General features: G+C 34.6%; 1 pseudogene; it reads right to left on the reverse strand.

Annotated features, from left to right (window-relative positions):
* Positions 1–24,709: 24,709 nt before the first annotated feature.
* LOC102490776 (ubiquitin-40S ribosomal protein S27a pseudogene) lies at positions 24,710–25,174 on the reverse strand (annotated as a pseudogene).
* Between the last annotated feature and the right edge of the window lie 442 nt (positions 25,175–25,616).

Genomic DNA, 25,616 nt, shown 5'->3' on the forward strand with positions numbered 1-25,616 from the left:
AGTTAAATGTACTTTATGTATATCTTCAATAATAAAAAATAAAATAATTATATTCAACATAGAAGACTATTTTGCTTAGACGTCTCCAAGATATATTTCTGAGCATATTAAAACTTATATATATTCAATACTCAACTGCATCTAAGAACCATTAAACCACGATCATTCCATATTAGCCATGAATCATAGAAAAAGTAATTATTACGTTTTTAGAATTCTTTGATTCTAAAATAATTTATAAAGGTATTTTAAAATTGTGACATTTCTAGTAATGTTGGAAATTTATCCCATTTGTTATTCATAGAGCTTTTTTCAAATTAATATACCAGTATTATGTATGAAACAGTACTAGATATAATATAAAGAATATAGGAAGTTGTGTGTATTTTCTTTTTACTGCTTGTAATGTGATGCAAGATGAGAGAGAGAAATCAAAGGAATTATTAAGAAAAAAGTTATGATATTTTGGAGAATAGGAAAATTCTCAACCTGTACCTCATGCAATAATTGAATTGAGAAAGGATGCTAGGGATGGAATATGTGGCTGTTAACTCGTTTGGTGATAGGTGCCACCTGTGGATTTAATCTGTCATTTTATCAGAATTCAGAAATCCAGGAATGAAGGGGTAAAAATAGAGTCCCACCCCTCACTGTTGCCCTTGTGACTCACTGACAGAAATTGTACTTCCCTTTTCTATAAACGTATGCTCTCCTGGTCTAAAAGTCTTATGTCCAAAAGAAGGAATGCTTCCAACATGAGAATATGATTTCACTGAACTGTAAGGGATATTTTTTTTAGAGAGATAATTTTTATTTTCATTTTATGCTATAGGGTACTTGTAATTGCTGGAGAGACAGAGAGACAGAGAAAGAGAAAGCAAGAAATCCCCCCTCCCCCAACCGCAGCGGGGATGGCCACACTACAATCCTATCTCCTCCATTCTTCTCTCAGGATGCTGAACACGCATACATATGCACCCAGTGTGAGTTTTAAGCTGCTTTGGTAGACCACATGGGAGTCCAGCGACATAACTATTATACCATCTGCTGGTCCCAGGGCTAAAGCATTTTCAACTGTGCACAGAATCATATTACGTTAGACAGAAGTGTGATTTGCTATTGTCTTTACTTGGAAATTAGGCATAAATTAAAGAGATGTACACAGTGGCAAGTTGAAAGGAGTGGAATTGAAATGGTTAATGCTGTGTCAATTTGTCTACATCATATTACTCAGATATTTGATCAAATATTATTCTAATTGCTTCTATGAGGGTGTTTTTTAATGAGACTTACATTTACAAGTGTAGACTTTGAATAAAGTAGATACCCTCTATTGCATAGGGGGTATCATCCAACCAGCTGAAGGCCTAAAGAGTATAAAAGACTAACGTCCCTTAGAAAGAAGACATTTTTCAGCTAACGGCCTTCAGACATCACCTGTAGTAGCTACTTTTCCTGGTTCTATAAAATTGTACTCAAACTCTTCAACTAGGTTTTTCTTGGTTCTACAGTAGAATGAATGTAGTAAACACACACATGTATATGTGCACATACATGTGTGTGTATATATATATATAAAACATATTTATAATAAAATAAAAAATGTCGAACAAAACAAAAAAAAATCAAATTGCAACTCTTTCTTGAGTTTTCAGCCTGCCATATACCCATTAGATGTTGGAATTTCTAAGCCTTCATGGTATCTTTTATTTATTCATGCTTTTGTTAATTTCCCAGAGAGCATGTGTACTGGGGTTTGGAAGCAGGAAAAATGAGAAAGCACAGTCACACTGCATTCCCTTCTCCTCCACCTCTGCTTTGAGATTTTGGGCACGCACACATACCACTGCAAGATGCCAGGTCGGGACTTACACTGTACCATCTGCCATGTGGGACCTGGCCACCCAAATCACATCACCTGCTGGCCCACCTCCACAATTTAATAAGCCAATTTTTAAAAATAAATCTCTCTGTATCTACACATTTTATTGATTTGATTTATCTAGAGAACTCTTACTAATATAGAAACTAAATTTAGCTATGTAATAATAAATAAGTACATTAAATGTTTAACAATTGACATATAGAAAATTTTATACCTAAATTCAGGGAGAAAAAGTATTCTTTTCTTTTTGGAGAGATTTTTTGCTATAGAGGGCATGTGCATGAGACAGACAAAAAGCAAGAAATCACCCCCAAGGGGGGATGGCCACATCACCATCCCTTCTCCTTCATTTTCCTCTCAGGATCTTGGGCATGCATGCACACATGCCCGGTGTGAGTTTAAGCCACCGAGTCTGGGACTGAAACTGCAATTGACTACATAGGAGTCCAGCGTCACAGCCATTACTCTAACTGCTGGTCCTGAAAAAAGTATTTATAAATAATTTATCTCCTAAATAGTATTGTAGGTTGGTAGCCAATGACTTTTATGAACTATTCTGTTAATTGAATTTCATGAATTTTACTAAATGAATAAGTCCCTTAAGCAAAGATTACAGTTAGTGAAAAATTATTGAAGATATAGTAAAATGTGATGGATATAGACTAAGTAATGTGGTCTAATGATTTTTAAAATTTGAATTGCTGCATTTTCAAAATAAATTTATATATCCTTGGATAGTATTTGAAAATAATCTAGGTTGATTTCATGCATCACAGAAGGCAAATTTTAATGATCTATGATTCCAGAAAACTATATCTTAATAAGGCATATGTTGGAGACAGAGCATGCATTTTGTGAACAAGTAGGTATCAGTTTATAGCTTCAGACTTGCTCATTATGACTTGATATTCATGTGAAACAATAACAGTAATAGTGTGTGTTTGCATTACTTGATTTTGTTCTGAAAGTTTGTAAACATCAGTAATGATTGTATTTAAAAGGAAACCATGGTTCCTTTATTCCAGTTGAAATTTCAGCAATAGACTAATTTGAATTCAGACTAGGAATAGTGGCAGTCTGCCAAAGCTATGAAAATTTTTTAAAACATTTTTTGCTGTTGTTGTTTTAATTTATATAGGATATAAATATACTAGGGATAAGTGAGCACATACACAAACAGAGAGAGAAGCTTTCTATGTAATATTTCAAGAGAATATTTCAAAACTTAAAAAAGCAATATATTTAAATCTCCTTTTGATTCTATAGAAATTCAGTTAGATGTGTATTAAACTACTCAATTGTCTATTAATGTATGTGTGCACATATGTGTGTGTTATGTATGTGGATATCACATTTATCAGAACTATATTTCTGAAATTCTTTTACTTGAATTTTATGTCATGCAATTTTAAAATTTTTATTAAAACAAATTATAGCTAGGAGCTTGATTGAGATTATAAAGTGAGTTCATTTAATTTTTGCCATATGATGTCAATTCTGCTAAAAGATGACAAAAAACATTTTTTCTTAATATGATGGATGGCAATGAAAACATATCAAAGGCACCGAAAAAACTCAAATATTGCTCAATTTCCCTTTAGCACTCGATCCCCATACACTCAGCCTTATATACAAACACAATAATCTAGCTTCAGTGGCTTGAGATTTTAGTTTAATAATTAATCAGCATTTTAAATCTTTTAAGAAATTTTTAAAAATCAAAAAGTAAGGGACCCTCAATGTAATAATGGCTAGGATGTGGGAATTATTGAAGAAAAGAAGAAAAACATATTGTAAACATTAAACTCTATCACATCCTAGAAGCAGAAGAAGAATCAAATTTTCTATTTGTTAGAGAAATAACACATTTTCGTATTTGTTATTCCTTATATCTGTTAATTTTTTCTATTGTTCAACCTTCCTATTTGTAATTTTTTTTCTACATTGATTATATTTAAAAGTCAAATAATATTGATTAAATTGGGGAGTCATTTTATAATCAATTATTTTTTCCATACCATAAACATTTAAGGCTGACCTATTCTTAGTTTACTGCACATAATCAAAGACATATGTTTTCTATATTCTATATTGTTTGTTTAAAAAATACTTATCAGGAATAAATATTTTAAGTGATGCTTACTTTAGACACCAGTCTTTTAACGTTTAATAGCTTAGTGCTTAGAATTATTTTAAACAAGGCTAGTGATGTTAATGATTTTCTGGGCACTAATTTCTGAAATTAGTTATCAGTCTTTAAGAAGTCTTTGTCAGAGCAGCAGGTTGCGTGGAGGTTAAGGTGCTGGATCCCACATGACTGGCCGTGTAGTTGAAGTTCTGGACCTGGTGGGTTGAAAATCACGCAAATCCCAAGAGGAGGTTGAAAGAGAAGACATTGTGGCATGTAGGTGGGAGCGGTTTCTCACTTTTTCTCTCTCTCTTTGTCTCTGGCAAGTGCATGCACTCTATAGAATAAATAAATAAATAAATAAATAGAAGTCTTTCTACCAATTACACTGACTAGCACGGAGCAAAACATTTTGTCAAATGGCTTCCTGTGTTCACAACGTAATTCCAGATACAAGTGGATCTGATCATTAAGGTGCTGATGGTATATGAGGGGAAAAAGAACTTCTCATAATGGAAAGGTGTGTTCTTTCTCTCTAAGCTCCTCATGCCTCACCCCAGTGTCTCTTTCTATCTCCCTCCTCTTCCTCTTTCTCCTTTCACTCTTACTGATTTTCTTCCTTTCTAATTGATATCTCTAAATAATAACATTAATATAGTTGATATCTCTAAATAATAACATTAATGCAAACAAGCTCAGTTCCACATATTTTTAAGTTACTTTGTCAAAACTACATAGAATTACTACATATTTAGCAGCTCTTATTTTTCACATTATAAAAGTTTGAGACAATATATCCTAGTAGATAAGAAAAAGAGATCAACATTCAGTAGGCAACTATTATATAAAGCACAGTACTAGACTTCCAAATATTTTAATAATGGCAGACATTCATTGGACACTCAAGTTTTCACATAAAGAAAGTATAATATTTTGTCATTTCCCACGATATGAATGAGTGTGGAGGATGTTATCCTAAGTGAAATAAGCCAGACACAGAATATAGTGTGATCTCACTTAAATGTGGAACCTAAAAAAATTAAAGAAGGTGCTCGAGTGAATATATGTGTAATTCCAAATATCATGCCTTTTCCATGATATGACCTGAGAGAGTCTCTATATTATACAATCAATTGGTAGTTATGCTTTTCTTTTTATTCAAAATATTTTTGAGAGGATTTATTTAATTTTTTTTTTTGATATAAGGTGCATGTGCTCTCTAGAAAGACAGAGAGAGACAGAGAGATAAAGAGTGAGAAATCACCCCCCCCAGGGAGATGGCCATGCCATAATTGCTTCTCTTCCATTCTCCTCCTGGGATCTTGGGCATGCACACACACACGCACCCAGTGTGAGTTTAAGCTACCGGGTCCAGGACTCGAACCATGGTCGACTACATGGCAGTCCAGTGACAGAAATTATGAATGCTTTTGGTTAGGCTAATGTGTTACACACACAATCATACACACACATTTGCACGAATCTATGTGTAGCCCACTGGGTTGATCTGACTCTAAATTTATTGAAAACAGCTGTGTTTGTAGGCCTATGGGACTAGATACTTTATTTGTTCAAAAGAGTCTTGCTATAAACATATAACTGCCATTAACCTAAATTACCAAAGAGTATTACCGTTGCTTTGCAGAACTATTGCTGGAAAATATTTTATTCATTCACTTTAGGAAAGGCATTTCTGAAATGTCAGTATCTGAAAATTTTTTCTTGAATAGACTAAAGAAAATATCTTTAGCCCTAACACTATTTTATGGCAGTGACTCAAGTTTTCATGATAGCCTAAGAATGAATAAACTATTAAAGAAAATGTCTCCATTTATTCCAAGAATCCTAAGAAATTCTTGAAACTTCAAACACCTCCTGCATACTCTTCAATTTTCTGATAGCAAAGTATTTTTTTAATAGCGCATGATTTTTTCTTTTTCTTTTTCCTTTTTTTTTTTTTTTTAGCTGAATAGTTTTTGGAAACATTCTGAGAATATAGAAACTGTAAAGTATTAGGAGGCTCTTTACCACTGAAGGTGTAACTCATTTTGCCCAGGCGTGCTATCACAACAGATACATCAAGCACATGGACTATACAAGTAATGCAGTCTCGTAAGCAAAGAAACCATTGATTTGAAATTATTAGCATAGAGTAAACTAACTGTTGTCTTCAAATACAGTGTGCAGCATACAGTATTAAATAAAGGGCAAACGATCTTAGGAAATATGTCTAAAATATCTTAGTATATGATTACTTAATTTTACCTCATAATTACTTACTTAATAATTATTTACTAACTAATTGCAATGTTTATATGCATGTTAGGTGATTATTATGTCCAAGTGAAAATTTGATTTATCTTTCTTATATCCATATTTTCTTTATGTTCCTTTATGAATGCATTTGTAAAATAGAAAAATATAGATTTCTTGAAATGTCAATTTAGCTCTGGGAGTAAAATCATTGTGAAATTATAGAATGTTCATGCAACTCACAAAGAAGAGCCTAATATTTCTGAATCTATTTATTTATTCATCCATCTTATTCATTAAACATTTATCCAGCCTGCATCTATGAATGTTTACTCTGTTCAAAGTAATGTGTGGCCCTTGACGTTATTATCAAAACCAAAATGTTCACCTCTGACCTCATGGTACTTACCGTTATTGAGGAAGAAGATTATTATATTAGAGACTTAAAAATCACTCATGGTAGCCAGAAGCCCTTTTTATGAAGGCAGAATACAGGGAGATATAAATGGATATACCAGCAAGTTCTGACTTTTCCTGGTAGATAATTGAAATATCTGCTATACATTTAAATTCATGACTGATATTATTTTTTAAGACTTAGAGACAAGAAATTGACAACTTTGAAATTAAAATTTTTATGTTACTCATCACCTTACTTATGTGACTTTTATAATAACCATAACAATAAATAATTACATTTTTGCAACAATTTTGCATAAAAGTTTCAATTTCTCTATAAATATATAGATATATGTTTATATTAAATTTGTATTTAATACTAATATATATACTATCTAATGATTAATATAGTTTATATATAAATTAAATATTATATTAACATTACATATTTTATATATTATATATAAGAAGTAACTAACTCTGGCAAGTTTTTTTTCTTCTTCTTCTTTTTTTGGTGAGGTTTTTGCTATAGGGCGCGTGCATTTGCCAGACAGACAGAGAGACAGAAAGCGAGAAATCATCCCCAAGGGGGGATGGCCATGCCTCAATCCCTTCTCCTCCAGTCTCCTCTTGGGATCTCGGGCACGCATGCACACGCGCCCGGGATGAGTTTAAGCCACCAGGGCCGCGACTCAAACCATGGTCGACTACGTGGGAGTCCAGCAACATAGCCATTACGCTAACTGCTGGCCCCATAACTCTGGCAAGTTTAAGCAAAATGAAATGACTGACTTATGATCACTATAAACCAAAATATTTTAAACAATTATGTTTATTAATAATATGTAAAATAATCTATTGTTTTTGGTACTTGATATAGATATTGACTAAAGGAATCTATTATTATTTTTATTTTATTTTTTGGAGCGTTTTTTGCTATAGGGTGCATGCACTTGCCAGAAAGACAGAGAGAGACAGAGAGACTGAAAGCAAGAAATCACCCCCCAGGGCGGATGGCCACACTGCAATTCCTTCTCCTCCATTCTCCTCTCAGGATCTTGGGCTTGCATGCACACACACCTGATATAAGTTTAAGCCACTGGGTCCAGGAATTGAACTGCAGTCGATTACATGGGAGTCTAGCAACATAGCACTTACCTGGTCCCGACTAAATGAATCTATTAAAAAAAGAAAGTATAACAGTAATAAACACCAAAATAAGATGACTTAAAAATGTTTAGTATTAGGGGCTAATAGGTGGTGTGGTGGTTTAGGGTGCTGGACTACCACATGACAGATTACAGTTTGAGTCCCGGACCCTGGCAGCTTGCTCGCTCTCTCTCTCTCTCTCTTTCCCCATCACTCTGTTCCTCTCTGGTCAAATTGAAATAGAGCACTAAATATATAAAGTTATATAAAAAAACAGTTCTTTAAAAAATGTTCAGTATTAAACAAAAAGTTTAAAACACACGAAGCATTAGTTGTCCTATCTGAAAATCATCCTCTTGTTTCATTATAAATATTCCATACACAGACAAATTTCTTCCAGTTTGCTTAGACCTTGCTGGAATGGGAAAAAGAATTTTGAAAAGTATATATAAGATGAGTCTTAGGGTATATGCTGTCTCATGTAAACTCATTTTGTTAGTTCAGTGATAAATATCTTGTTGTAACTAGTAAGATTGATTTTGCCTTTGCTAATTAAGATTTTAGTTTCTGAATTCATGTTGAACTATTCCTGCAACAACATTCACATCTTTTCATATTTCTTCTGAGAAATTACTTACAAAAACTACAGTGGACATTCAAAAATTAGGAAATGCAGTGAACATTAGTAGGTAGAAATTCAATAAGGTAATATTCTAATTTTATAGTAAGTAGACAGCATTCCACAGATTTGCCTGCCAAACCTACCACTTTTAAGACTTATTTTGCTTCCTCATCTCCCCCTCCTTGTGTGTGTGTGTGTGTGTGTGTGTTTAGAATTGTTTTATTTAACTTTATTTATCTATTTTTAATTTGACCAGAGAGGGACAGAGCGAGAGTGAAAACGAGAGAGAAAGAGAGAGAGGAGAGAGAGAGAGAGAAAGCTGCCAGATCAGGGACTCAAAACTTGGACGGCCGTGTGGGAGTCTAGCCACCCGCTGCCTGCCCCCTTGTTTAGCCACTCATAAGATTTGTGGAAAATATACTGTCCATATAAAATTATTAATATTTATTTTATTTGCAATTATGACTCATTATTAGCAGCTAGGAGGGTCACATACCTATACTTATAACAAAGCAACATCTATAAAAAGATTGACTGATTAGACTGTGACAGCTTCTTCCCTATGTGCTGCTGTCCCTCTTCTCCATGTCGACCTTAGACTTTGACTCCATGTGACACCATTTCTCTCTCACTCTTCCTTTCTATCTGGTATCAGTTTTAGAACCAGTAAAGTATCCACACTGATACATTTTTTTGCTCTTGTAGTAAAACATAATACATTTTTCTTCTATTGTCTCAAATTTTGAACTAATTTTTATTAGATTCAGTCTTCCCTCTGATTCACCAGACTTTTGTACAATAATATTAGCATCTTTTCTAGATCAGCAGCATTTCAGTTAGTCATTTTGTAAGATCAAAAACTTAAGAATTCTCTGATCTCTTTGCAGATGATGAAGGACATCCAGGAAAAGGTGACTTCAAATAGATAAGGGGAAATTAAGGGTTTTAAAAAAATGTTTTCATTGAGAAGATCTTTTCTCTTACAGCAAATGTAAATAGCAAAGTGATTGTCATTTGCTAAGTTTATTATCTGACACATAGTCACATCCTTGCGGGATAATTGCCTACTCAGTAGATATTATTGTTTAGAATCAAAGTAAAAATGTAAAATTCCTTTCCATTTTTAGTAAAGAGTGTCCCAAATCTAAAAAAAAAAAAAAGTTCTTTCTAGATATGTCTGAAGGTATCAGTCAGTGATTAAACTTTATGACTTAACTTAAAGTATTTCCTTGTTACCAAATATATAATAAAGTTGTAATTGCAACATGCATGTTATTTTTATTTAAATGTGTCATCATTAAATCAAAAATAAATGCTCTGCTCATTAGCTTTTTTTTTTTTTTTAACATTGTAGAAAACTATAGTTAGAGGGCCAGTCATCTTATGCAGGATTTTTTTTTTTCCTTATTTATTTCTTCCATGATGAGGGAAAAGGGAAAGGGACAGCTCAAGTTTCGGCCAATCTCAGATCACAGGCACACACAGGCCTCATGTGCTCAGGGGGGTCTCCGGACATGATCCTGGAACCTTCCCAGGTGAGTCAGCCTTGCAGAGCATCATCCCACTGTTTAGTCCTTTGATGTAGCAGCTCTTTTACCATTTTAATGTGTCAAAATTGAAAGCTAGGATGAAGATCTGTCCACTTCTCCTGTGATTAGAAACAATATTAACTGGCAATAGTTACTGAGTCGAAGCTATAAATAACTGCCATTTAAGGGGCATCCATCAAATGCAACATATATACATTTGATTTGTACTTATATACACACTCTATCAAAAGAGTATTAATTTGAAATATATAAATACTTGCAGTAAACTGAGTATAAAGTATCTTCAGATAACTTCTACCACTGCCAATGGTATGAATAAAAAGAAAGGAGGCTTAGAAGTCATAATACTAAGGAGGTTAATTTCTGTTAAATATGAATGAACTCTTAAATAATAAATTTACAGTCTTTTTTTTATAATTACAAGTGTCCATATTCTCTTTTTTTTTTTTTGGAGAAGATTTTGCTATAGGGCGTGTTCACTCGCCAGACAAACAGAGAGAGACAGAGAGACAAAAGCAAGAAATCACCCCTGAGAGGATGGCCACACCGCAATTTCTTCTCCTCCATTCTCCTCTTGGGAACTTGGGCACACACGCACACGTGCCTGGCGTGGGTTTTAAGCCACCGGGTCCCTGACGCGGACCGCGGTCAATTACATGGGAGTCCAGCGACATAGCCATTATAGCCATTACACTAACTGCTGGTCCCTTACTGTCCATATTCTTGCTAGAGTGTAATCAAAGATATTTTCAGAATAAAACACAATATTGCGTTTTGAAGTTTTTAAGCATATCCCCTCCACGCATGGCCATATATGCTTTTAATATTTAAAAAAATTATTTGTAACTGTTTTTTGTCCAGTATAATTTACCTTCCAAAAGGACACAAAAAAATTCTGTGGTTATTTTTCATGGGAAAAAAAACCTTCATAGCACCTTCCACACACAGTATATATAAACTTAGCAATTGATCAACAGGCAGACACCTATGTACAAAAGGCTTGTGGCAAATACTCCATAAATGTCAGGGCAAAGTAAATGCTATGTTTTATCTTTGTTTTTCTAACCTACAAGAACTGCCTAGAGGAAAAAGGGGCATAAGTTGTCTGTATTGTTGAATAAGTACTCAATAAACAATTTATACATGAATGATTACAGTTAAAAAAGGGAGAGAGAGAAAGAAACTTGTTGAAACCCAATGTAAGTTTACTTTTAAGGTGATGGTAGAGATATTGAGTACTCTTAGCAAATAATTCAGTTATATTTTTCAGGTAAATTAATCCTCACTAAAAAAGGCTTAAAGTGGGACCAGCAGTCAGCGTAATGGCTATGTCACTGGACTCCCATGTAGTTGACCGCGGTTCATGTCCCGGACCCGGTGGCTTGAAACTCACGCTGGGCGTGTGTGCGTGCGTGCCCAAGATCCCGAGAGGAGAATGGAGGAGAAGGGATTGCAGCGTGACCATCCCCCCCGGGGGGGGTGATTTCTCGCTTTCTATCTCTCTTTCTCTCTGTCTGGCGAGCGCACACTCCCTATAGTAAAAATCTCTCCAAAAAAAAAAAAAAGCTTAAAGTAGTCTTGATCACTATTGGCTATTGACTAAACACTCAATAATAAAAGACACTTGTCAGAGGACAGTTCTCATGAGGACCTCATTCTTCAGTCCAGTGACAAAGAGCGAATGCAGGGCAATGGAAAAAAGGGCAAATTTAATTATAGGAATTAAACTACATGAAGCATTCTAATACTATCAATGCATCTGGTTGATAAAATAGTATGTGGTTCGGGGGAAAAAAAACACTGTGGGGCTTTGAGATACTTCATTAATTGCCAAGTCAGATTTTGTTGAACTAGTACATCAATATTTATTTATTTTAAGGTTTCTGGAATTAGTTGTTTCAGAACCAATTGCTTCTGAAGGCTTTTTTAAATTTAATTTAATTTTTTTTTTTTTGGAGAGGTTTTTGCTACAGGGTGTGTGCGCTAGCCAAAAAGAGAAATCACCCCCCTAGGGAGGATGGCCACACCGCAACCCCTTCTCCATTCTCCTCTAGGGATCTTGGGCACACACGCACATGCGCCCATTGTGAGTTTAAGCCACCGGGTCTGGGGCTTGAACCATGATCGACTACATGGGAGTCCAGTGACATAGTCATTACACTAACTGCTGGTCCCCCTGAAGGCTCTTTTAAGGCTTGAAGGCTTGATCATCCTGTTGTCCTAATATAAGCAGGGAGGAAGATGAGTGTGTGGGTACTGCCCTGTACTTCTAACACATTATTAAATGCAAAACAATAGCAACAGGTAAAGAAACTCCATAAAATGGCAAGATCATTATTGTAGAATTACCTAGTTCATCAAATAGAAGGACTTTAAAAATACAAGTATACAACTCTTTTTGCAGTTTTCAGATTATAATTTATCTTTTTTTGTGGGGGGGGAGAGGGGAAGAATATGTGAAAAATGCCACTAGTAATGTATGTTATGTTTTTATATATATCTTGTTTTAACTTAAATAAAAATGTATATTCCAACAAAAATATCAGTAGAAAAAATACAGAATTTTTAGAATTAGTAACTTATTTGTAAAAGAAAATAAAGAAGAAAAGGAGAAGTCAGCAAAGTGTTATTGACAAGTTTATTCAATAATTATATAAATTATTCTAGAAGTACACAAGTGTTATCTTAGTGTGCTCAGTGATCTTAGTATCTTCTGATCACAAACATTCTCATAAGATACAAAGAAAAGGAGGAATACAAGCAAAAAGTATTATTTTTTAAAGATACTTCATTGAGCTTTTAATTTATATTTCATTAGAATGCTTAATATCAAGTACTGAATTAGAATTCCTGTAAGAAATTACCCAGGTGGGCCAGCAGTTAGCATAATGGCTATATCGCTGAACTCCCATGGAGTCAACCACAGTTCTAGTCCCAGACCCAGTGGCTTAAACTCACACCAGGTGCAAGTGCATGTATGTCCAAGATCCCGAGGGGAGAATGGAGGAGAAGGAATTGCAGGTCCAGGAGTCAAACTGTAGTCGACTATGTGAGAGACTAGTGCTGTAACCACTATGCCATCTGCTGGCCCCCAAATTTTATTTTAAATTACACATTCCATTAATATCTTTTTCTTTGAAAATAACAATATTTCCTTGACAAAATATTAGTTTACATTTGTAGTGAAGTCTGTTTTATTAGATATTTTTGGATACTTAAATATGGATATTAAATATTGGAATGATATTTGTTCAGGTATTACTGAATAAATTTAGCCCAAACATTTTATGCAGGGTATTTATATGTTACTGTCAAAGTTTGGTTGTGTAATTCTCATATGGTGAACCAGTGTTATTTGAGAACAGAAGTATACCTTTTGTGGCTATCTGTATACTTGTATATTAGTAACTTGCTTGCATACAGTTGAAAAACTACTTAAATATGCACTTGAATAGAAATGATGTGTTGAAGTGTATGTGATTATAACTCATTTTAACTGTTTAAAAAACATCATGTGATTCTTATGAAGCATTATATAGTGAGCCATTTATTCGTATACATATTTTGGAAAACTATATTATGTGCTATAAAGAAATATAGTAACTAAACATGAATAAGAAATCATAAAAATTTTTAGTTTTTAAAAATAAAAAAAATTCGAGATATCATAAATACAAAAATATATTGAATGAAAGAGAAATTCACCAAATGACACCTAATTTTATTTTTCTATGTCATAAATGGAATTAATTTTTTTTTGAAGAAAGATGTTTTGCTATTGGATGTGTGCCTTTGCCAGACAAATAGAGAGACAGAGAGGCAGAAAGCAAGAAATTACTCCTCAGGGAGGATAGTCATGCCACAATCCCTTCTCCTTCATTCTTCTCTTGGCATTTTCGGCACACATGCATGTGTGCCCGAGGTGAGTTTTAAGCCACTGGGTTGGGGATTCAAACCACAGTTGTCTACTTGGGAGTACAGTGATGTAACCATTATGTCATCTGCTGGTCCCAAAGGGAATTACTTTTAAGCCTACTGAAATGTACAAACCAGTTTCAAAAGTTGAAATATGATCATGCCTGGTCTAACGTCTTGCTGTTGTAAATATTTTATTGTCTTTTGTGAAACAATCTAAATTAATTTATGGTTGATGATGAAACTATCAGCTTTGAATTCCATCTTCTCTGTGAAGATCATTTCAGTTTAAATTTATATCATTCATTTAATGTTTTACCCAGGAGCTGTTTTTACTAATCCCGAAAAATAATTTTATTTGCCCCAATATGTATGTACAGGTAAACAGTAGCTTAACATTGCAGGATGGTTAGACGTGTTAAGAATCTTGGGAACCTTGGGAACCAGCAGTTAGCATAATGGCTATGTCGCTGGATTCCCACGTAGTTGACCGCGGTTTGAGTCCTGGACCCGGTGGCTTAGAACTCACGCCGGGTGCGAGTGCGTGCGTGCCCAAGATCCCAAGAGGAGAATGGAGGAGAAGGGATTGCGACGTGACCATCCCCCCTGGGGGGTGATTTCTCGCTTTCTGTTTCTATGTCTCTCTCTGTCTGTCTGGCAAGTGCACGTGCCCTATAGCGAAAACTTCTCAAAAAAAAAAACAAACAAAAAAACAAAAAACAAAAACAAAAAGAATCTTAAAGGACGGTTGAAATCCAGTAGAGTCTAGTACTAGTGTCATTATTTATTTTGTTTCAGTAAATCAAAACACTACTTTATAGCATAGTATTTCTTTTCTCAAAAGTTAACCAGAAATATGAAAAATGCCAAACCTGCATGTACCCACAAATATACTTAACCGAGATATCGCCATCTGAGTCAGTAACAGATTTCCTTTAAGTTCGGTGAGATCCTCGTAACTGAAATATTTGTGCTAATGATTCTGTATATTAAGGTCAGAGTTTGGTGACGGTGTTTTTTTCTTTTTTTTTTTTTCTTCCCCAGTGTATGTTTACATACCTTGCCTTTTCTGAGATTCTAGAAGGAAGAAAACCATCAACAAACAAGAACACTGTGCATTTTTATCAGCTTGCTTAGAGTAAGAGTCTAATTTGATTTATTTTCATTTTGTGTCTCTCAAGGTAATGTACCTGCTCCAGGGTGAGAAAAGAAATAGGGAACAGGTATTTCCCTGATTGATAGACACGACATTTGTCCAAGTAGGTAGAGAGAATGATTCACAAAAACGGGAGGGAAGGAAGGAAGAAAGGTGGAACGGAAAAACTGGAACTAATGCTATCAACGCAATCTGTTCTCTGAGCTCACAAGTTAAACATAGTTTTGTGATGTCAGCATTTCTCCAGGAAAGTAGAGCACTATAAATATCTACTGGATAGAAGTGATATTTGACCTACAAAAAACTACCATCCCAACAGGACGTGCTGCAGAAATTGGAATAGTTGACTGCAAAGTGGCAGACTTTGGAATCTGGGCTGAGCACAGAAGTAAGCCCCGTGTAAAAATGACAGTAAAATGTTATGAATTGTCAAGCTTGGACTGACAGGTTTTGTTCATTATACATTTTCAAGAATGACCAGATTTAACTCGCCATCCTAAGTATTATCTAGGCTGAAACTGATGTTTCAGTTTCAAACCCTGTAAAATTTTTAGCTAAAAAATATTCTTAAAATTTGTAATCGTGATTGATCAAAAAGCACTACAATTTCCTGTTTCAAAGCATGCGTTTGTGTTTCAGTGCCTCGTACTTCAGAGTGTCTGAAAAACCATGAAATAAAATTCATAGAGTATTTGGAAATGAAGTCTATCTCCATTTTGGATTTTTTCGTTTTGTTTATTTTAGCTGGTCAGAGAAATGCTGATGACACATGTACTCTAGTAGTGTCCTCAGTGCAGAAAACCCTCTTGATTATTTTTTTAGATGGAAACATTGTTTTTCACACTTTTCAGAGAACACAATCACATTTTCATTAGACATCAGACTAAGTAAAATATTTATTTAAAGATTATTTACGAAGCTCATTTCTTTTTTAACTACATCTGTGGACGTTTTTATTTTCTTATTTTTACAAAAAAGTATTCCCTGCCAGTTCTCAGCAGTTGCACTGTGACTGCTTATTCCCCCAACATTTGAATTTAAGCTATTTTAGTTAGATTCAACCAAGCTAAAATAATATTTCAGCCATAAATATATATACACATATATATTCAATTTTTAAAAATTTTATTTGTTATTATTATCATTATTATTTTAATTTGACCAAAGAGAGGCAGAGAGAAAGAAAGGGAAAGGGAGAAAGCAATCCACCAGGTTCGGGACCATAAGTTCCGTCAGCCACGTGTGAATCCAACACCTTTAACCACCACACCCCCTGCCGGCCTATACATATATATATATATTTTATATATATATATATATAAAATATAAGTATATATATATATAAGAATTATTTTATTTAACTTTTTTTATTTTTTAATTTTTATTTGACCAGGGAGGTACAGAGAGACTGAGAGAGAGAGAGAGAGTGAGACGTGAGAGTCCAGTGCCCTTAACCACCCCGCCACCTGCTGTCCCCAAGCCACATATATTTTAACAAAAGTCCACCTCCTTCAACCATTTATTATTGTTTTTATTAAAAACTGTATAGTTGGGACCAGCAGTTAGTGTAATGGCTATGTTGCTGGACTCCCACGTAGTCGACCACGGTTCGTGTCCCGGACCCGTTGGCTTGAAACTCACGCCAGGCGCATGTGCGTGTGTGCCCAAGATCCCAAGAGGAGAATGGAGGAGAAGGGATTGTGGCGTGACCATCCCCCCCTGGGGTGTGATTTCTCGCTTTCTGTCTCTATGTCTCTCTCTCTCTGTCTGGCGAGCGTATGCACTCTATAGCAAAAACCTCTCAAAAAAAATTGTATAATTAAGAACTAAATTCAAAATTAACATTTAGAAATGTCATAATTCCTTCATAGATATCAAAATAAACATATTAACTTTGTATTTTTTATCAATAAAGTATTGTATCTATAGAAATATGAAAAATGGCAAGATAAAAATTATTCTTAACACTAAAGCTCAATGTGAACCACTATTCACATTTGATGAATAATTTCTATGTTTTTATAATAAAACGTATAAAATATGTTTATTCTACTATAAATTGTAATACACGACATATTATAATTTTGAACTTTCATGAAGCATTTTCCAAATTGTCTTTTATGTCTTATTACACTATTTTTAAAAATATCTAGGGTTATATTAATTAATTAATTTGTTCATTCATTTAAATTTTTTCTAGAGGTTTTTTGCCTCAGGCTTGCATGCTTACTGGCCACACAACAATCTCATCTCCATTTTTCTCCTGGGATCTTGGGCATGCATGCACATACGCCCAAATGAGTTTCCAGCCATCAGATCTAGGACTTGAACCGTGGTCAATACATGGGAGTCCAGTGGGGTAACCACTGCACCAACTGCTGGTCCCATCACGTATTTTAAATACATGGCTTTGTTTTATCTATTATAACTCAGTATACTAAAGTTGATAATGTCAATATTACTTATAAGACCTATGGAACACATAGGGATTTTTGCATAATTTGAAACACTAAAATCTATACTTATTGATACAATTTAATGCCAATAGCAAACTAAAAATAGGTGGGCTTTGAATATCTCAAAATTATTTGGAATACTAAATATATAAATGTGGTTGTCCTGATTTTTCCTTTTTTACTCTGTAAGGTTTCTTTGCAATCATTGCCAACTGGTCATATGTAATAAAATGCAATTGTTGGTCTGAGAAATAAAAATAATTCATAATTTCCCACAGAAAATTTGAATCTATAAAGTTATAAGATATGCTCAAACTTGATAACTGGTTTTAATAAAATAATTGCAAATAAGAGCAAAACATTTAGGAAAAACATTTTAATAAAGGAAAAGGAAAATAGCTAAATTTACCAGTCCCCTACTATATACCGAATCTTTTGATAAACATTTGCCCCAATTATACATTATACAAACCTACTGTATGTGATGGTGATGGAGCTGGTAGATAAGGAAAGAAGTGCTCAGACACAACTTGCCAGAAGTCAGTGTTTCCAATTGAACTTCAGTTACTGAGTTCAAATTCATAGCTCAATGAACATGCTCTTATTGAAACTAACTGCAAGGTGACCACACAAGAAGACAAAAGATCAACTATTCAACACAGAACAGGGACTGAACAAAATAATTGATGGTTCCAATACTCTTTCTGACTTTGAGATTTTACTCGAGTTGTACCTGTTCTCAGGAGAACTCTGGTAATACTGTTGTTTGCTCCAATTCTCATCAATCCTAGGAAAATAACCGTTTGTCATTTATCCAAGAATTCCTGGTTATTTAACCTTCATTTTGTTGCTGTTGGTGTTGTTTTCATTTATCCCTCAATTTCTACTTCTACTACTATTAGAGACTTTCCAACTTCTTCCACTGTCCACTAAATTAGAAGTTTTGCTTTAAAGTTCCATCAGAACTTTATGACTATCTTTTGATTTTTTTTTAAAACATAGACATCTTTCTACCCAATTAGCTTAGAGTAAATACAATTTTTAATAGAAGTGTTAAAAATTTTAGTACTTTAAATTAGTAAGTCCACATAAAGCTAAATCTAAATTGGAAAAAGGGGATTTAAATTATAACGATTTTCATTGCACCAATAAAAACAGTGGATAAAATTGGTCATGAAAAACACAATCGAATAAGTTGATTCTCAAGATAAACATTTTAACAATTTACATTAAAAATGTTAATGAAAACATTTTGACTTTAAAATGTTTCTGATTCATTCATTTTTTAGAATATTAATATTTCAAATGGAAAAGTTGCACAAGCAACCTTATTGTTACCATGTATTTTTTTTCCCTATAAATCATTTAAAAGCTAGTTACTATACTCATTCTTATAAGGTTGAAGTTCTTACTAAGGAAATGTTACATAACTGTGATCATTTGCTTTCTGTTTCTGTTTCAAGGTAAATATGAATCTGAATGATTGCCTCAAACTAATTCTTGTATTGCTTTTTAAATTTATTTTCATGAAAATTAAGTCTTATTTTATGTCTGCAATTAATCTTCTCTCCATATTTGCTGCAATTAAAGTAATATTGTTTAATGAAATATCTACCATATATTATTTCTTTTTTAAAGAAAATGGTGTAGGGCACATGCTCTTCCCAGAGAAAGACAGAAAAAGAGAGGGAAAGTGAGAAATATTCCACTGGGTGGGAGGATGAACATTCTACAATTCCTCTCCGTTTTCTTCTTCAGATTTTGGGCATGGTTGTACATATGAAAAATGTGTTTTTCAAGCCCCTGGGTCTGGGTCCGGGTCTAGAATTCAGTATAGTTGGCAATGTGGCATACAGCTACCCTAACTATGATGCCACTGGCTGGCTCACATTTATACTTATTTCATATTCACTTGAATTCCTAGTATCCCACCAAAATGATGTATCCTAGATTTGTCCTCTTCAGTAAATAGCCCATCTTTGATCATTAAAGTCATTTCTTTGCAAATGCAAGAGCCCATGTCAATTTAGCTATTTCCTAGATCTATTCAGGCCTTTCCCAGATAAAGTTGTTGGGGAAAAAATAAAATCAAAGAGCACAGCTAATTGGTTTCACAATGAATTGATGATCAGTGTGCAAATGAGTACAAGCACTACCTAGAAATCTTCTTGCCTTTTCAACTGCCCCAAATAATTCTTTTGCATATATTTTCATTCACCCCAAGGCTTTAACAAGCATTCCGGGAAACCTTACTCAAGCTTTTCATATTTCATCCAGAAAATGAAAGCTATTAGACAAGATCTGCCATGTTTCACATCTACCAAATCAAGGTAGGCCCATTGACATCATCATCCAAGTCTTCCGTTTTGAGAAGCTAAATGTAGTGACTCTCACTACTCAGTAGCCTCCCTTTGTGCTCAAGGACTTCATTCCTTCAATTTTCTCCTTTCTATTTATCCTTTCTATACCTTTCAACATTACTTTACTATGTCCATCTTGAACAGAAATAGGCACTTGCTACCACCCTGTTCCCCACAGACATTTTTTATTTTTCTTCCTCTTCTTCACAAAAATACCTTCCAAAAAATCCTGTATAATCAGTATCTTCATATTCTCATTATTTTTTATTAACCTGTTATTATAGAACAGATTTCTTTCCCACAGAAATTGTTACTGTCATATTATTGAAGACCATTTGTGTGCCAAATCTAATGCCTAATTTTTATCACCCAATGGAATACCATAGAAGTTTATTTCTTCATTACTTTGTACCAACTGCCTACATTCCTTGACAACTTTTCTTTGAATCCAAATGTATACATTCCCCTTCCAAAAATCTCATTTGAAGGGCCAGCAGATGGCATAATAGTTATGTCACCAGACTCCCTGTAGTTGACCATGATTCATTCCTGGACTGGAAATCTTGAAACTCATACCAGTGAATGTGTGTGTGTGCCCAAAATACTGAGAGGAGTATGGAAGAGAAGAGATTGTGGTGTGGCCATACCCGGCTGGGTGATTTTTCACTTTCTGTCCCTGATTGGATCATTGCACATTGTATATATGTATTAAAATATCATACAATATCCCATAACTATGGACAACTCTTACCTGTCAATTTAATATAATAGAAATTGACTAAAAAAGAAAAAAATCTAATATAAATTATTGTTATTACCTATAATCCTTCCAAAGCTTCCCATAATCCTTAGAAATAAATCTAAACTCCTTTTCCTTTAGTTCAAAGACCCTTCCTGCCTTCCTGCTTTCTCAACTTGATTTTTTTATGATTTTTCTTCTGGGTCCCAGTATTGCATTGCTTTTCTTTCTCTTGCATTTTCTTGCTATACCTATTTTTAAATACAATTTTACATCCTAAGAAAGGCCTTATCTATTGCTCTAGCTAAAGTAAATCTCCTCATGAGACACTTGCAAATAGTGCCCTATTTTTGTTTTTTCAAATTCATGTTAAAATATCAAATGCGATTATTTATTATTTATTATCTGCTACTCAATCTGAGAATACAAGCTCCTCAAAAGAAGATCACAAAATAGCTGATCATTTGAATAAATGTCTAGGGCAAGTGGATATACACTGCAAAAGAGAGTAGAGAAGAAAAATATCTATGCATCCAAAAAGATTTTAAAGAAAGAAAAGAACACTAATCTTCATTCTCTCTCTTATCCAAACTTTCTTTGTATTGTTTTCTACAAATGTAATATCATCATCTCATATCTGTACAAGTTCAAGTTGTCCTAAATACTCAAAGTTCAAATGCCATTTCCTTAGTAGTGTTTTTGGATTAAAGCAATGTCTTCTGCTTTTATACACCTGAAACATTTATCTCTATTTTGCTTATACTACTTAGCATTCTTTCTATCAGACATTTAATTTTGGTGCATGTGCATATAGCCCTGCTCCACTAAGACACCTACTAAAAAGTATATCTCTATTTATATTCCCATACGCCCATTGTGCCTAACAATATGACTTCCATTTCACTAGAGTAGTATTAACAAAATAATGGACAAGAATCCAGCATACATTTATTGAAGAAACCAGTTCTGTTCCATGTTCTCTGAGTCAGATCTTTAATGCACTAACAATTTTGTGTCTTTGTACAAAATTGCACAAAAATATGTAAGGCGATCACATATATTTTAAATTGAGTACATTTGAAAAAGAGATTAAAATTTAAATATTATCTGAATATTAAATATGTATTAGTTTTTTTTCCATTCCAACTTTTTTGTTTGTCTATTTCTTTTCTTCCTTTTTATTTTTAACGTTTTTTCTTTTCTTTAGAGGTTTTTGCCTGAGGAGGTGTGCATTCTCTCTGGAGAAAGAGACAGATGCAGTAAGAGGGAAAGCGAGAAATCACCGCCCGGGAGTATGGCCACATTACAATCCCTTCTCCTCCGTTCTCCTCCCAGGATTGGGGGCACACACACACACACACACACACACACACACACACACACACAATCTGGCATGATTTTTCAGGCCACCAGGTCTGGGACTCGAACCACAGTCGGGCGTGTGGGAGTCCAGCCATGAATTCACTCTGCCTTCTGTTGGTTTTATGTATTTGACTTGTTTTGATTTAATCTCAGCAAAATTATCTGTACTTTCTCAAAAATAATTTCTCAAGTTTTGAACTTAATTTATCAAGAATTTTACATTTAGCAAAATGACATTTTCAAAGAGGTCAATGTAGTTTAAATATTTCAACAACAAAAACAGTAATTTTTTAAAAAAGGGAAATTGGTTTTGTGCTCCAACCACATGCAGGTTATTTTCTTAATAATTACATCTAGATATAAGGATATAGTGAAATATAGATAGGCAATTAAATAGATATGGTTTTAGCTATGTAAAGACTGATAGATAAATATGGACATTTTTTCTAAGACACACAAGGTGGGAACATGGCAGGCTTTATTTTCTTCCTTTTACATGTAAGCTTCAAAGAGTTCAAGCACTTTGGTTAGGGAGACTAAAAATGTAATGTAGACCAAAGAGCAAAACAGGTTTGTCTGACCCCCAAGCTCTTGCTGCCTCTGGACAATTGTGTCTCTTGGGAAGGTAAGCAATCTTGATTTTGAAGATATCATCTATATTTCCTCCCTGTCTCAGGATCATAAGGTATATTACAGATCATAAGGAATATTACCTCATCAGTACCCGTTTTCTTTTTTAGTTTTGTTTATATAAATTTACATTTAATCACTGTACAACTTTACAACGTATAACATGGTTTTCCTCAACATGAATACAATACATATTAGTCAAGTCAAAGACATTACCATGTACATTATCAACAGATAACTGTTTATTTTTGTATTTATTAAATGTTTTGTGTGTTGTCCCCAATCCCTTTCCTCCTAATTCCTATTATCCACCCTTATTACCCACCCCCTCATGTACCTGTTAATTTTCTCATCATCACTCAGTCGGTTGTCAAATTATATATAGAAAGCAAAAGGTATGAAAAGTCAGTCAGGAAGTAGGAAGCATAGTTGGTGCGTGTGTATATGGGGGCACATAAGTACACATCAATGGTGGAAGTTAGACAGGGTTCAATTGCCACAGTTTACTCACGGGACTAAAATGATAATTCTCACAAATCAAAGGTTTATTGCAGGAAAATGACACCATATAGTAACAGTGTTAAAGAAAGAATAGTAATCACATCCTAAGGTCTCTTCACAGGTGGCTTTCAAAGAAGCTGGATACAATCTCCAATCATTCTCCTCTGCATGGGGCACAACAATTTGCTTTCCCGTTCTGGTCAGAAATTGATATCTCGTGCATGGAAAACCATAGAATCAGGGAATCAAAAATGGAGGATACACCCACGCTTTTTATATCCTGCTGGTCACTTAGGCCTTTAACCATGCAACTCAGCCCAGCAAAGATCTCACAGGAACCACACACAAGTCATCAGTCTTCCTGTTATCAAAAAAGTGTGAGGGCAAGCTTAAACTTGTCCCAGAACAATGGTTATAAGACAAATTATTAACTGGCGAGTTCATGTTTGACTACTGTGTAGTATCACACAGGTATATTTCAGTAAAATGGCTTAGGACATTCCGGATCTGCTGTAATTAACTCCCATAGCATAATATATAAGATAATAACCAAAACGCACTTTTATACACTTTTACATGATACTGAGGAGCAAGAACTAGTATGTGACCTCCTTTCCCTTTCTGTCTCTCTCTGGCACATATGTTCCGGCAAATGTAACAAAAAGAAGAAAGTGAAGAAAAAAGAAAAGTACTTAGATCCGCATGTTAACTGTGCTTATGGGAACTGAGTCACTGACTTTTCCCCAAAATTCAGCTAGCTTCACTCAGAAAATAATACATTGAGTGGCTTTTTGCTTACTGATATCAATTCTAATAGAATGATAGATTGCATTAGTGTTGGTAGTTACCTGGTTTTCTCTCCTGTAGGCATGGTTTGTAGTATATACTAATGTACTTACACTAATAAATCAGCACCTCTAATATCCTACCAGAATTATATCTTCCTGACCATCACCATGTGACTTGCTACATTCCCATTGAAGTCAGCCATGGCCAAGTGACTTTCTTAAGGTGACAGAATGTGAGTAAAATGACAAGTTTTTTGTCATTGCTTTGTTAGGCTATTCCCTCTGACCTCTGACTCAAGAACAGTATGATCTGTCTGGAGTTATTCTCTTCCTACATCCTCGAATGAGGACTTTGGAATACACTGACTGTAACACACAGTGATATAAAACACACGTAATGAATAACTCTTAGGTCCAATTCATTCAGGTTTAGGGAATGCTTGTTTCTCTAGAAGTATTTAATTTTTAAAAAGACTAGTGTATGGGATCAGAAGTTAGTGTAATGGCTATGTCGCTGGACTCCCACATAGTAGACCGTGGTTTGGGACCCGGACCCAGTGGCTTAAAACTCACGCCGGGCATGTGTGCATGCATGCCCAAAATCCCGAGAGGAGAATGGAGGAGAAGGGATTGCGGTATTCTGTCTCTATGTCTCTCTCTGTCTGGCGAGGGCAAGCGCCCTATAGTGAAAACCTCTCCAAAAAAAAAAAAAAAAAGATATGTACAGTTAAAGACTTTTTACCTCCCTACCATATGCCAAGTTTTGTTGTTGTTGCTGTTGTTGTTAGTTCATTTCTTTTATTAACTCATAAACAATTACTTGTCTTCTGGTTTGTTGAAACAGTAAGTCAGACATTTGCCACAATAATGTCTGTCAAAATGGCTGGCCATAAAAACCCCAGCACCACATTCATCTGAAGGGCACTCCCGACGAAGGTGGCTCATTTTGCCATTTTCATCCACCTTATAGTATATCAGGACAGCCAGCTTAACCTTCTTTCTCTTATGCTTATTCTTCTTGGGAGTGGCATAAGACTTCTTTCTTTTCTTAGCACCACCACGAAGTCTCAACACAAGATGAAGCATAGAGTACTGCTAGATGTGGTAGTCAGACAAGGTACATCCATCTTCCAACTGTTTGCCAGCAAAAATCAGTCTTCGTTGATCAGGAGAAATTCCTTTCTTATCCTGGATTTTGGCTTTTACATTTTCTATTGTATCCCATGGTTCAACCTTGAGGGTGATGGTCTTCCCTGTAAGGGATTTTACGAAAATCTGCATCTTGGTGGCCATCCCATCACAGATGACAGATCGGAAAGGAAGAGCTATGCTTTTTAAGATGTTAAAATAGAGTTGTCAGCATGGCAGGAAACTTTCCTCCTTACCCACCTTGATGGAATATACATGCTATGGGAGAAACCGATAATAAACTAATAGTAAAGATAAGAGATTATCTCAGATCGTGCTAGGTGCTATTGATTAGGCAAATAGATAGGTGATAGAGAGATAATAAGATATAGACTTATAGATACACATATAGATAGATATAAATAACTATTTTTGAAATTGGCAGCTACAGGATTTGAATATGATGATTGGAAAGCCACTTTGGTAACTTGGAGTTTGAACTAAAATTTGATAATGAGAAGAAACTAACATATAAATATCCGGGCTGTAACTTCCAGGCAGGGTTTACACAAAATGTAAAGCCCAGCAGCAGGAA

The sequence above is a fragment of the Tupaia chinensis genome, unplaced genomic scaffold (genome assembly GCF_000334495.1).
Source record: "Tupaia chinensis unplaced genomic scaffold, TupChi_1.0 Scaffold147177_1, whole genome shotgun sequence".
NCBI lineage: Eukaryota > Metazoa > Chordata > Mammalia > Scandentia > Tupaiidae > Tupaia > Tupaia belangeri.